We start from the raw sequence: 15,452 nt of genomic DNA, 5'->3' as shown, positions 1-15,452 counted from the left end.
AATCATTTTGTCAATCAGCAGCTGGTCTTTTGTGCCTCTGGTGTTCGGGCAATTTCCTTTCAGTTCAACTGGAAGCTGTTTGTTAGTTAATAAGTGTTGCATGACTTCATCTGCTATTATTCCAGTTAATAATTTGAACATGGTTGGCAGGCAGGTGATTGGTCTATAATTACTTGGAACTGCACATTTGCTGGGTCTTTCATGATGAGATGAGTTTTCCCAGTTATTAGCCATTGTTCAATATCACCTCCTTGCAAAATATGATTGAACTGTTTTGATAGTTGTTTATGAAGTCTTGTTAGGTATTTAAGCCAAAAGCCATGCAGTTCATCGTCACCAGGTGCAGTCCAGTTTTTAATTTCCTTTGCTCTTTCACTTATTAATTCTGGTGTTATTGTTAGATATTGCATTTGTTGGTTACATTTTTCGACCTCTTTCACCCAGCCTGCTTTTTTATTATAATCTATTGGATTGTCCCATAATTTCCCCCAAGAATTGCACTGTTTCTTCTTTATTTGGTGTTTCTACATTTCTTGCTGTTTCTCCTTCTATGCTTTCTTCTTCTTCTTCTTCTTCTTCTTCTTCTTCTTCTTCTTCTTCTTCTTCTTCTTCCTCCTCCTCTTCTTCTATTATTATTTCTTGTTTACACAGTCAGACAGGTGTTATTGACTGGTTTGTTTTATCCAGACATCGAGTCCTTCCCAAGGACCTGGGATGCCAGAATTTTATTGTCAATGTTGTTGCTGTTATTATAGATATCGTCGCAGAATATAGGCTGTTCCCAGTAAAGCTGCTTTTTGTAATTGGCTGATGGTGATTTCTGTGGCCCCTATGGTGTTGAGGTGCTCTTCAAGGTCTTTTGGAACTGCACCCAGGGTGCCAATTACCACTGGGATTATTTGGGTCTTTTTCTGCCACATCCTTTCAATTTCAATTTGTAGATCTTTGTATTTGGTGATTTTTTCTATTTCTTTTTCTTCTATTCCGCTATCCCCTGGTATTGCTATGTCGATTATTTTGACTTGTTTTTCTTTCTTCTCGACTACAGTGATATCTGGTGTATTGTGTGGCAGATGTTTGTCTGTTTGTAATCGGAAGTCCCATAATATTTTTACATCTTCATTTTCTTCAACTTTTTCAATTTTATGGTCCCACCGATGTTTGGCTACAGGTAGCTTGTATTTTTTGCAGACGTTCCAGTGTATCATCCCTGCTACCTTGTCATGCCTTTGTTTGTAGTCAGTCTGTGCGATCTTTTTACAACAGCTGATTAGGTGGTCCACTGTTTCATCTGCTTCTTTAAAAAGGCGGCACTTGCTGTTTGTAGTGGATTTTTCGACTTTTGCTCTTATTGCATTTGTTCTTAGTGCCTGTTCTTGTGCAGCCAGTATTAAACCCTCTGTTTCTTTCTTCAAGTTGCCATTCTTAAGCCATTGCCAGGTCTTGGTGATGTCTGATTTTCCACTTATATTGTGCAAATATTGACCATGCAGTGGCTTATTTCTCCATTTTTCTGCTCGGTTCTTGACTTGTTCTTTCTTGTAGGCCTGCTTTGTTTCATTGGTGTTGAATAGTTTCGCATTATTGACCATTTGAAGTGTATCTTCTTCACTGTCCTTGATATATTCTTCAAGGCCTCTTTTCTCCTCCTCTACTGTTTGATGGACTTGCAGCATTCCTCTTCCACCTGAGCTGCCAGGGAGGTATAGCCTATTGACATAACTGCGGGGGTGCAGAGCATGATTGATGGTCATGACTTTCCTGGTCTTATGATCTAGTGTCTCTAGCTCTGCCTGGGTCCAGTCTATTATTCCTGCACTGTATCTGATAACAGGTATAGCCCAGGTGTTTATGGCTTGTATGGTGTTCCCGCCATTGAGTTTGGACTTGAGGATTTTTCTAACTCTCCTGATGTATTCACTTCCAATTTTTCTTTTAACTTCAGTGTGTGCGATGTTATCAGCCTGGAGAATGCCCAGGTATTTGTAATGTTCTTTCTCTTCCAGGTTCTTGATCTTGCTTCCATTGGGCAGTTCTATTCCTTCTGTTTTTCTTATTTTCCCTCTGTTCATTATTAATGCAGCACACTTGTCTAGTCCAAACTCCATTGCTATATCGCTACTGAATATATGGACAGTGTTTAGCAGTGATTCGATTTCTGACTGGGACTTTCCATACAACTTCAGATCGTCCATGTACAGCAGATGGTTGATTTTACTTGATGTTTTAGATGTTTGGTATCCAAGGCCTGTTTTGTTTAGTATTTGTGAAAGTGGGGTCATGGCAATTACAAACAACAGAGGGGATAGTGAGTCCCCTTGGAAAATGCCAAAAAGTTGAGAGAGAAGTGACTGGTCCAGAGTCACCCAGCAAGTATCATAGCTGAAAGGAGATTTGAACTTGGGTCGCCCCGGTCCTAGTCCAGCACTCTAACCACTACACCACACTGGCTCTTGCTAGACTGGAAGATAGAATTACGTAGGAAGTCAAATGTTGGTTTTAGGGATTTTGGAGGATTTGTTGCCTCTAAGACTTCCTGGAGAGACCCCCTGAGCGCGGGGTGCTGCGGTACTGCAGCGACACATGAGCAAAAAGATGAGGTAAACAGATCAATCGCTCCATTAACCTTGTCTAAGGGGCTCCCATTGCAGCACACGATTGCCCCAAAGCGGGCTAGGCTCCCTTAGTCCGCTTTTGGGCAATCGTGAGAATAGCCTTATGGTCATTCACACCCACCGACACACCACCGTCAGCTTGCCCCCCATTCTGGCCAACCCCCAAACCAGATATGTCACAATCTGCCCATTAGTGCTGTTGACACACACAACACACCCTGCTTGGCCTGTGATGATGATGGACTGGTGCCCCGAAGCCGAGCACCAATTGGAGGCCGTGGTGGAGCAAGCAGAAGGTTTGATTTTTTGTGTTTTAGTGTTAACTTTTCTTCCAAGCAGACACACACATATGTGGCCCATGATGATTGTGAACTGGTGCCCTGACATGTGTCAGCCAGGCATGCTGTCAGCCTCTAAGGCTTAGGCAGATCTTGGAAGAAAGGTTGAGTGGCTTTAATGCCTAAATAGGGAATGTGGAAGGGGCTGAAAAGGGAGAAAAGCAATGGTACCCAGTCTGAGAGTCTCAGGAATGCTGAAGAGAGGCTATATGTTTTGGGGTGACAGGGAGCCTTATACAGATTCCTATGGTGATAGGATGTGGTGGCCATGCTTCCTTCCTCACCAGGCTCCCAAAGCTACTCTTAGCTTTAGTTCTGAACACTGTTCTTTTCCTGGACTCTTTTCTCTCAAACACAAGTTATAGCAGGCCAGCTACCTCTGTAGGAGTGCCAAGGGGGTGTACAGATAGTCACATTTCTGGACCCTGTAACACTATGAGTCTGCTACTAGTTTTGCTCGGTTGATGTATGCACTACATAACAGTTAGATTGCCAAATAAATGTTATAATTAAATTACAATAGTCTTACAATTTAATAATTTATTGTGTTGCATTGTTTCCCAAGTTCAAGGTGTCAGAGAAATAACATTGTACAAGAATAACACTCCCTTTCCCATGAGAGTCTGTTTTGATAGATCATGTTCTTCCCACACAGACTCCTTCTACTGCTTCAAGGAGTTACATCACTCCCAGCTGGTTCACAGCCAGCTTACAAATGAGTTTGAACAGCCTTCTGGCACAGCACCAAACTCTCAATTAAGTATATGTCAGTTCTCTAAATGTTTAAAATGCTTCCAGAATTAGTGCTTCCAGTTCGATGTCATCAGGTCACTCTGCCCAGCGAACATCCTAGCTCTCATTTATAACTCATAATCTGTGCAAGATCATTGGGAGGAATCCTGTTGCTGTGGTTCAGTGGCTGACATACCAAGCAAGGATGCACCAGTGCAGCAAGAGAGCAGCCTAACAGAACTTCCCAAATAACTACACCAGTGCAGTGAGGAAGTGGCAATTTTGTATTTTCCCCCCCTCCCAAAAAAACCCCCTCTGTGTCACCCAAAATATATCCCTGGCAGTTGCCCAGCTTCCAGAGACATATTTTCAGGTGGCACAGAAGACTTCCTATTGCCACTTCCCTGCTGCACCAGTGCAGTTAAGAAGTTAGTCTGTTATCTCACTGCACCAATGCACCTTTGCTCTGTATGCCAAGCAGTGTCAGGCTATGGTATATAAGAGACTGATGTGATCAATATACTACCTTTGATTTGCTGGAGCAGGTAGTTATAAATAGGTCAGTAGCTTAGAGTTCACCATCCACTATGTGAATTAAAAGTGTCCCTGTTTTAATAATTGCTGTTTTTCACAAATAAATGTTTAGGACAGACAATATTGAAGGCTATTTTATCCACAGAAAATACGGCAATAAAATGATATTGCATTGGTGTTACAGTAGCATTGCAATAGATATTGCAGTACAAAAATAAATTCTGGCCCAAATTAAGCCCTGCAAATAGTACTGGCTCATAAAACTTAGGCATTCATCTTGACCTTCCTAATGTAAGTAATGCCATTAAAGTCATTATGAGCAATGAGTATTGGACTCTAGTCCATGAAAGTTTATGCTAAAATAAATTTGTTGGTCTTTAAGGTGCAAGAAGACTCTGTGCAGCTAACACAGCCACCTCTTTTGGAAGTTCAAACAAATGACTGTCCCCAAATGCCATAGTCCCACACCTAGGGTTGCCAACATCCCTCTGCCCAAATAAGGGACATGAGTGGGGGAGTATGCAGGAATAGTTGAGAGCCTGAGCGCTGTCTGTGGTTTTACCACTTTCAACTTAAACGATGGTACAAGTTGCAACTTAGATTGCTTCTCCTCTGCTTATTGATATAAACATCAAACTGGGTGTGATGTAGTTTTGTTTTCTAGAAAGAGAAGCGCTGTTAGTCAGTAAAAATAGGCATCATACATGAGCACTATCTAGTAGTCATCGCTTGCATAGTTTCATGATCCTAAGTTAGCCAGTCCTTGATGGTTGCTAATGTCCCCAATATGAGACTGTTGGCAACCCTAGGCTTGCAGTCCACCAGAACCACAGAGTACTCTGGTTGGAGCGAGAAGGGAAAGGAGTTGGAGCTCATTAATCATTATTAGCGTAAACAACTGGTTTGATCTGAGCCATAGGTTCTTCCCATTAGCTGAAAATAAGGGACAAATGGCATCCTGTAAGGAACAATTTTGGGCTGAAAAAAGGATGTCCCTGCTAATAAGGGCCTGTTAGTAACCCTACACACACACCTTCCCAAGAAGTCTTTTCTAGTATCCAAAGTATTGTTGGCCTTTGCTCTGACTTGTTCATTGCCAAAGCAAGTGGCAGTGCAGTTGCATTTATTTAGCAGGCACCTAATGGTGCAGTGGGGAAATGACTTGATTAGCAAGCCAGAAGTTGCCAGTTCGAATCCCCGCTGGTATGTGGGGAATACCTATATCATGCAGCAGCGATATAGGAAGATGCTGAAAGGCATCATCTCATACTATGCCGGAGGAGGCAATAGTAAACCCCTCCTGTATTCTACCAAAGACAACCACAGGGATCTGTGGTCGCTAGGAGTTGACACTGACTTGATGGCATACATTGAGGCAGGTCTCACGATGAGTGAGACCCGCTCTTGCCGGCACACATTGAGGCGGGTCTCATGATCATTGAGCCTGCTCTCCCCGCAGACGATCTCTGCAGAAGCTCTGGGCGGCCGTATCAGCTGCCCACACGATTGCTGGCTCCGTGACAGAGCCGGTGGGGGCTGGGGAGCTTGGGGGCCACATGCCACCTGAAAGCCCCAGTATGCCCTGCGCTAGTGCGCAGGGCATACTGGGGAGACCCCCAGAGCCGGGAGGTGGCTTTTTGCCTCCCCTCCGGGGTTCTACTCGCAAGTAGCCGTGCCGCACCTACTCACAGCCAGATAGCCTGGGTTTGCAGAGCACTCACTCTGCAAACCCAGGCTAAGAGGAGGGGCACTTGAGCGGGTTACCCACTTGAGAACCACCAGACTCGCAGTCAAGCCAAGTGATTCTCACGATCGGGAAAGATCAGGCTAGGCTTTCCTAGCCCGATTTTTCCCGATCGTGAGAATAGCCCCATTACCTTTACTTTTCAAAGACAGGATGGAGGAGACAGAGATAGGGCACATAAAGTTGGTCTGTACAGGAAATATCTTTGAAGGCATCACATTATTTATGTCCTACCACAAAAAACTGACAAGACACTAAGGTTGTGTTGTGTTGTGTTGTGTTGTGTTGTGTTGTGTTGTGTTGTGTTGTGTTGTATTATAAGAGAGTGTTAATAAAAGAACAAACAGTTCTAATTATTTTTAAAGCAAAATTTTATGCAAGCCAAACTGCCTCTGGTTCCAGTAAATACTTACATTAATTGTTTACTACCATCCTTGCTCATAATGACTTTAGTAGGATTACTCCCATTGGGAAGGTCAAGAAGAATGCCAGCATTAGTTGCAGGATATAATAATCTGGGCCAGGGTATACCACAGCAAAGCCTCAGAACCTATTTTCAATTATTGGCCGAGGACACATAAAACACTACAGTCGTCTCTCACCAACCACAAATGTTCCATTTCTGGAAACCCTCGCAACTGGCAATTTCACAGTTGACAAGGCATTGAAGTGAATGGGAAACAGGGATTATGAGAATTACAATTGGGAAAGTACCTAAAAATAAAGAAAAAATGGGGGGGAACCCTGACTCCCAAAAATGACCCCCTGAACCCCAGAAATGATCTCCTGATCCTGGAAATGACCCATGACCCCATAAATGACCTCCCAACCCCCCCCCAATTGCCCCTGTCCCCCAGAAATGACCCCTGACTCCCAGAATGACCCCCTGACTCCAGAAATTTTCCCCTGAAACCACCCAAAGTTTTTTGGGGTTGTTTTTTTTTTTTGATACTCGGGTCACAGTTGGCAAGGGTGCTAACAATTTCCCAATCAAGGATACTCAAATCCACGATTGGGAAAACAGCGATTGACGAAGGATGACTGTACTCTATTTTGTTGTCTCTTGTTAAAGAAAGGCATTCTCCCTGCCACAGCTGGCAGATTTTTCAAACCTTTTGGATTCATTTCTCAGATGCATTTTTAACAGGCTACAGTCACCTTTTTTCTGCATCCTTTTTTGCATATTTAATCTCTCCTCTGAATGCACTATATGTACTGAAATCTTATATTTACCACAATATGTCCTTTCTCGTGTCACATTCAGGGAAAAAAATCTACTAGTTTAAAATTTCAGGTGAAAGTTTTCATGGTGCCTTTACCTCATTAAAAATATTCTGGGAATCAGGATTGACTTCTACACTTTAGAGATTTAAAGAAACAGAATATAATGTACTTTAGGTATTCTACAAGATGATTTCCAAATGGAGCTGAAGTTTTGTTTTTTTTTTAAATCTTTCATAATCTAGAGATGCCACTGTGAGATTATTTGAATGAAAAGTGGTATATAAATAGATCAATCAATCAGTCAATCAATCAATAATGAGGTTTTCTGATATAGTTCCAATTCTGAATCAAGCAGGTGCAGGCGTGGCCAGCATCCAGAAGGAATACCAACTACAGTCCACCTGAGCTCTTTGGAAGCAGGGCAGGATGCAAATGTAACAAACAAATATGATAAACAAGGTTGATGTACAAGTAAGGTCAATGTTGCCTGAGCTTTTCAAAGTAGAAAAGTAACAGAAGCACATTTGAGGTTTAGTTGGATTTGGGACTCACAAGGGCTAGGATCCTAAATCAATGCGAGGCCCGGAGGCTGCAGGCTACCTTCATGTCGTCTGGTGGCTACCCAGGGATGGGCCTTCTCTGTTGTCACCCCAAGACTTTGGAACGCGCTTCCCATGGGAATAAGAGTCTCCCCATCTCTAGCGGCTTTTAAAAAGTGTCTGAAGACTTACCTTTTTGCCCAGGCATTTTAACTTTTTAGATTTTAGATTGTTATTGATTTGTTTTAAACTGTTTTTAGCATTTAATTGATTTAAATGTTTTGTTTAGTATATTGTTGTTGTGAACCTCCCTGAGACTTTGGTTTGGGGTGGTATACAAATATGATAAATAAATACAGTCTCTCAGAAGTCACAGTGACCATCCTCTGGGCATGCAGCAGAATGCTCTTTCCTCTCCATAAAGTAATCAGGCTATGTATTTGAGATTAGGAGACAGAGCTTTCAGGTCAAATATGAATGCCCAAATATGAATGAGCTCTGAGGACTCTAGTTTTATATAGCATTTTTATCTGACTGGGGGAGGGGACATGTACATGTAGGATATCCATTAATATTAATGAACTATTAAAGGAGAAACTTATGTCAATTTTATTTGAACTGTATTACTTTGAAACCTTTTAGAACCAGGATGAGTTGTTTTAAATGACCAAGAAAAGGTTAAATCATTTTTTTTAAATTATAAACTGATTAGAAAGTTAGAAGATTTGCTAATTCGTTATATTTTCTGAACAAGGATGCATACTTGTTGGTTGTTACAGCAAATAAAACATCTGTCTGCAATAAGCATGCAGCATAATCCAACCTTTCTGATCATGCAAGATGCCATATGCCTTTTATACACAGAATGTATAATTCTGTAGGGAATGGTTAATGGTGTAATTAAGGATTTGTGTTTGATTGTGTTCACAAATATAAGCAAAATCACTAACCAGAAGGTTGTGTCCAGAATTTCCAAAAGAAAAAACTAATAATAGTTACTGGTCAGAACTATGTTTTGTCACCAGTAAGCCATATTTCATGGTAGCACAGAAAGCACCCCACTGCTTGATGTTGCAGCAGCACTGAATCATGGTCTCATGATCTTAGTACCCATATCACCCTGCCTGTTGAAAGGACTTGGCCCCAAAGAGGTCAATAAGCACAGGCTGTGCTGGCAACATGCCTTCAGGTTTACCAGCTAACAAAACTGAAAACGACACTCCAACCTCTTGATAATAAGGTATGCCAGGCTATTCAGACCCTGCTTCAAAGACCCTGCTTCAAACTCACCTATGGGAGGAATCTCCTCTCTAAAAAGATAACCATAAAGCACAGATAAGTGGCACATTTCCCAACTCCTCACGAATTAACAAATTGGCTGGCAAGGACTCAGTGGAGAGGCCCATCAAAACTAGAGACATGTCATCTTTTACACCTGGAAGACATCCTGGTCTTAGAGATAGCCAGTCAAGCACAGCTTTATTCAACATATACACCACATCTGCATAGCTTCCTCTTGCCTTTGTAGGGCAAAAGTAATTACGTTTGAATAGCAATAAACCTCTTTGTCTTTCATGGAATCTGCCCCCCACTGGTGGGTGGCAGATTCCATGAAATCTGCCACTCATGTTTTAAGGTATATCTACCTCTGAAGCACATGGCATGTTTTTGAGGTATATCTACTTCTGGCTGAAGCACATGACCTCAGAGTCCTGAACCCAACACCTCGGAACCTGACTCTCATACTCGCAAGTTGTAGCCCTTTGCTCCTCACTCCTCTTTTGCTCTTTCCTGCCTGTTACCAGCGAAGAAGCCTCTCTGACAACGTGCAACAAATGCACCAACTTACCTAGGAAGGACAAGTAAACTAACTAACTGCATGGCTTTCTGCCTCCTAGCTGCTTCTCTTCTCTGCCTCCCTCCCCACTTTCTACACACTTTCCATGGCAAGCCTTAAGCCAGGCTCTGGTCCAAGAGCCCTAACCAACCTGATTTATTCTTAATTCAGACTTTAGCTAAATTACTTCCAGTAAGACGCTCAGTTAGAAAATCAGCCAAGATTCATTGCATTGCCTAACCAAACCTTTTCCTTCTGTACCCACATTTTCCCTTAATAAAACTTTTAAGCTGCACCTACACTTCCTCATCTTTTCCAAGACACTGAACTTGCTCAAATAGATATTGGAACCAAACTGCTCCTTCAAGCCAAGCTAATTTCTCCACTTTAAGACAAAAACATAGTTGAGGTGTCTAGCCAGCATCTCTGGGCAATTCTGGTAACACTTTCTCCATAACATGGGCAATAAATCTGGAATGCCCTACCCAGAGAAACTTGTACTGCAGCAGCTTTGACATCATTTTGGCATCAGGCAGGGACTTCTCTATTTGCCCAGGTTTTCTAGCATGTGCAGAAACTATTTTAATAGGTATGTTAAGGTACTACTGGATTTTATGACCTGAGGATGGCGGCTGCTGCTCTTATGATTTTTGTTGTTGGTTTATTCTATTATTTGATTACATTGTTTTATGCGTATCTTTCACTGCATGGTACTCTGTAAGAACTATACTGAAGGGAGACTATAAGTATATAAAACAAAATTAATTAAAGTAAATGTCCATGTTGCTTGCCGGAATATACATTCCATCTATGGCTACTATATCTTTCAAGGGAAACCTGAACCTTAGAAAACTGAAAAGAAAAATTGCCAAACAATATGGCAGTAAATCAGGAAGGCTACTCCTTAGCTTGAGGCCAGTTCAAAAGTAGGAGATTTGAAGCTTCCTTAATGAGAGAAGAAAGCAGAATGAAAAACCTGTTTGTAAGCTAAGGTCATGACTTACACACATGTGGCTGCATGCCCCAATTTCCCCCCTCAAGTTTTTGCTGTGCAACCTATCAGAATTCAATAAAGCAATTCCCCTCCCTTTAGAAACACCAATGACGCATGCTATTTCCCACTCTGGATGTTAGGAAGTGGTGAGACACACAGCAAACCTGGACCATTCATGCTTGCAAAAAGCACTAATGTTTGTGAATGAGTCTCACAATGTAATCCTATGCACAAACTAAAATAACCACACCTAAGGTTGCTAATAATGCCTATCAACTACTATTTTACAGCTCAACCAATAAAAAACATCTTATTACCAACACTCTAAAAAGCTCAAGTCAGCTCAAGATTCTACCTGGCTCCACATAAACCACTTAAATCTGGCAAGCACCACACGACTGCTTTCCCTCTGGCCCTGTACCTGACCTGCTGGATTTCTGCTGTCTTTGCCCTTCGCTCCCAGAATTCTGTCCTGCCTCTGCTCTCTCTCTCTCTCTTTTTTAACTAAGTTGGCCACTCTACCTCAGAAAGAGCCAGTGTGGCATAGTGGTTGAACTAGGACTGGGGAGCATGGCATAGCTAAGGCAGAGAGAGCCCATGTTCAATGCAAACATGGATGGCCCCACTGCCCTTCATGGTGCCCCCCCCCACTCACGGCCATGCCATACATCGCTCATTGCTCATCGCTCCTGCCTGCCACCTCCCGCCAGACTCCTCCTGGGCCAGTGGGAAGCAGGGAAGCCTCAAATTGGCCCTTCCTGCTGCCCCCTGGCCTGGAAACAGCTGGGAATGCAAGATGTGCATGTGCCCTGATGCAAACACAGGGCGCATGTATGTCTTGCATTCCCAGCCAACTCTGGGCCAATGGGAAGCAGGAAGGGTGTGTGTGTGTGTGGAGGGGGGGGGGTTAGAGCCCTGTGGTACACTTGTCTACTGAGGCCATCACCTCACTTGAGTCAGGCCATCACCTGAGCCACTCTTCATCTGATTATATATATTTCCAACATCTCATCTAGTTTGTCCTTCAGAGTTATCAAGTCTGTGTACAAGTTACATGAAGAAATATTGCTAACAACCAGGGGCAAAGCTACAATTGAACAAGGGAGAGACCTATGTCTCTGAGACCCGGTAACAGCTTGCTCTTTGCTTCCTTCCACACATCTCTGAAGAATATGGGCAGTGGCCCATCTTCACTTTTTGACCAAGGGCCCACTCTGACCTTGCTTTGCCTCAGCTAACAACCATCTTCTTGCAGAGAGGCTATAGTGTCACCCCACTAGGTTGTGGGACGTACTCCCCATGGGCATAAGAGGCTTATCATCTGTGGAGGCCTTCAAGAGAGTCATCAAGACCCAACTTTTCACCCTGGCTTTTAATAATGTTTAACTGGGTTTAAATAGTTTTGAAACGAATATATATATATATGAAATATATGAAAATATAAAATGTGTTTCATGTTAATATTTTAACTGCTTTTATTTTATGTTTTATGTTTTATTTTAAATTATTTGGATTTTTGAAGTAAACCCGCCTGAGCTGATCTGGGATGGACACAGTATATAAATGAAATACATCAGATCTACTGGTATATGTTCACCGCCAGGTGCTTTTCCAGACCTGCTATGCATTATCAACTTTTTTATTTTCAAATGTCACAATTGGTGACCAGGGGGCAACTCTGCTATATTTGGAGCCCAAAATGGCATGATATCCTATTCAGCTGCATATAGGGCACTAAATTAACCCCTGCTAACTGGGCAAAGGGGCATCTTTTAAATGTGGTAATTCTCTTTATTTCGCAGGGGGAGAGTAACTGGCCCTATCCACCCCCAGCACAGTACTTCCAGTGACTGTTGCTGGTGTCTATCTCATGTTTCTTTTTAGCTTGTGAGCCATTTGGGGACAGGGAGCCATCTTATTTATTATTTCTCTATGTAAACTGCTTTGGAAACTTTTGTTGAAAAGCGGTATATAAGTAGTAGTAGTAGTTGTTGTTGTCATTGTAAACTATATTCCCCATGAATTTGCAGGGACATGCCCCATCTTATGGGCAGCCTGCCCCTCTGAAGCCCACTCACTACAATAAACCAAAAGGAGTGAGAATCTAAATAAATAAATTATCATAAATTAATACCCTGTTTCCCCGAAAGTAAGACCTACCCCGAAAGTAAGACCTAGCAGTAATTTCTGATGTACCGCTAATTGCCCTAGTGCATTTTTTGGGGCTAAAATTAATATAAGACACTGTCTTATTTTCGGGGAAACATGGGTAGTGTTGTCTGATTTCCTTTAGAACACAGACTACTATTTACAGGTGCTGACTCCTTATGAATAATTATGAGATGTCAAAACTTGGACTATACACAAGATCTTTTAGTTAGCATTCTGCAAACTCATACTACCCACACCTATTCAAAGGTGATGATAGTAATATTTAGCATGCACATTTTAAATGTTAAAAGTGCCTCACCTACATGATTTCAGTCAGCAATGGCAAGTGCTTTCTCACTCGACCTTCTGGCTGCTCCTCCTATCTGGATCATTTGATATTATTTTAATAATCCCGTTTCTGTAACAGGCAGAAGTCTTAGCAAGAGAACCATTAATCTAAACATGCTGAACTTGTTTCCCTGCTCTTTTAAAAATATGATCTCTTTATATAACAATGCAAATCAATAACAGATTTCTTGTAAATGCTATCATGTATACTAACTTTGATGCTATTTTATTTTATTTTTTAGTGGTGTAAGAGCAATGTTACTCTTCCCACCGCAAAATACTGGGGCCTGTAGAAGATACACAGAACATCCATTGTTAAAATGACTGAGTGACTGAAATGACTGGGGGAGAGTAACTGGCCATATCCACCCCCAGCACAGTACCTCCAGTGACTGTTGCTGGTGTCTATCTTGTTTCTTTTAGATTGTGAGCCCTTTGGGGACAGGGATCCATTTTATTGATTTGTTATTTCTCTGTATAAACCACCTGAGCCATTTTTGGAAGGGTGGTATAGAAATCGAAATCATCATCATCATCATCATCATCATCATCATCATCATCATCCACATCACCAGAGAAGTACTATATCAGGAGAGTTAGAAAAATCCTCAAGTCCAAACTCAATGGCGGGAACACCATACAAGCCATAAACACCTGGGCTATACCTGTTATCAGATACACTGCAGGAATAATAGACTGGACCCAGGCAGAGCTAGAGACGCTAGATCGTAAGACCAGGAAAATAATGACCATCAATCATGCTCTGCACCCACGCAGTGATGTAGATAGGCTCTACCTCCCTCGCAGCTCAGGTGGAAGAGGAATGCTGCAAGTCCATCAAACAGTAGAGGAGAAGAAAAGAGGCCTTGAAGAATATATCAAGGAAAGTGAAGAAGATGACCTTCAAATGGTCAAGAACGAGAAACTATTCAACACCAATGAAACAAAGCAGGCCTACAAGAAAGAACAAGTCAAGAACCGAGCAGAAAAATGGAGAAATAAGCCCCTGCACTGTCAATATTTGCACAATATAAGTGGAAAATCAGACATCACTAAGACCTGGCAATGGCTTAAGAATGGCAACTTGAAGAAAGAAACAGAGGCTTTAATATTGGCTGCACAAGAACAGGCACTAAGAACAAATGCAATAAGAGCAAAAGTCGAAAAATCCACAACAAACAGCAAGTGCCACCTTTGTAAAGAAGCAGATGAAACAGTGGACCACCTGATCAGCTGTTGTAAAAAGATCGCACAGACTGACTACAAACAAAGGCATGACAAGGTAGCAGGGATGATACACTGGAAAGTCTGCAAAAAATACAAGCTACCTGTAGCCAAGAATTGGTGGGACCATAAAATTGAAAAAGTTGAAGAAAATGAAGATGTAAAAATATTATGGGACTTCCGACTACAAACGGACAACATCTGTCACACAATACACCAGATATAACTGTAGTCGAGAAGAAAGAAAAACAAGTCAAAATAATCAACATAGCAATACCAGGGGATAGCAGAATAGAAGAAAAAGAAATAGAAAAAATCACCAAATACAAAGATCTACAAATTGAAATTGAGAGGCTGTGGCAGAAAAAGACCAAAATAATCCCAGTGGTAATTGGCGCCCTGGGTGCAGTCCCAAAAGACCTTGAAGAGCACCTCAACACCATAGGGGCCACAGAAATCACCATCAGCCAATTACAAAAAGCAGCTTTACTGGGAACAGCCTATATTTTGCGATGATATCTATAATAACCAACAGTATTGATGATAAAATTCAGCCATCCCAGGTCCTTGGGAAGGACTCGATGTCTGGATAAAACAAACCAGTCAATAACACCTGTCTGACTGTGTAAACAAGAAATAATAATCCACATCACCAGAGAAGTACTATAACAGTGCCCCCAAAAACACACTCTGAACTTCTGGTTTAGTGAACAAAACATTTTTTCCACTGCCCTTTCCACCCTATGGTAAAAAGTAAAGGTAAAGTTGTGCCGTTGAGTCAGTGTTGACTCCTGGCAACCACAGAGCCATGTGGTTGTCTTTGGTAGAATACAGGAGTGGTTTCCCATTGCCATCTCTCACACAGTATGAGATACTTTTCAGCATCTTCCTATATCGCTGCTGCCCAATATAGGTGTTTCCTATAGTTTCCCATAGTCCCCCAAATGTTCTTCCCATAGTCTGGGAAACATACCAGCGGGGATTTGAACCGGCAACCTCTTGCTCACTAGGCAAGTTATTTCCCTGCTGCTCCATTAGATGGCTTGGCTCCACCCTATGGAACAGGAGCTTATTTGTTTATTTGTCCTAGATTGTTTGGGGGGGGAAGTAGAGCAGCAAATTCTAATAGATCTTATTGTTATCCTATACCCCAAAGGCACATGAGCTGGCAT

Source organism: Hemicordylus capensis, chromosome 6 (assembly GCF_027244095.1).
Source record: "Hemicordylus capensis ecotype Gifberg chromosome 6, rHemCap1.1.pri, whole genome shotgun sequence".
NCBI classification, from domain to species: domain Eukaryota; kingdom Metazoa; phylum Chordata; class Lepidosauria; order Squamata; family Cordylidae; genus Hemicordylus; species Hemicordylus capensis.
Note: the sequence above shows the minus strand (reverse complement) of the source record.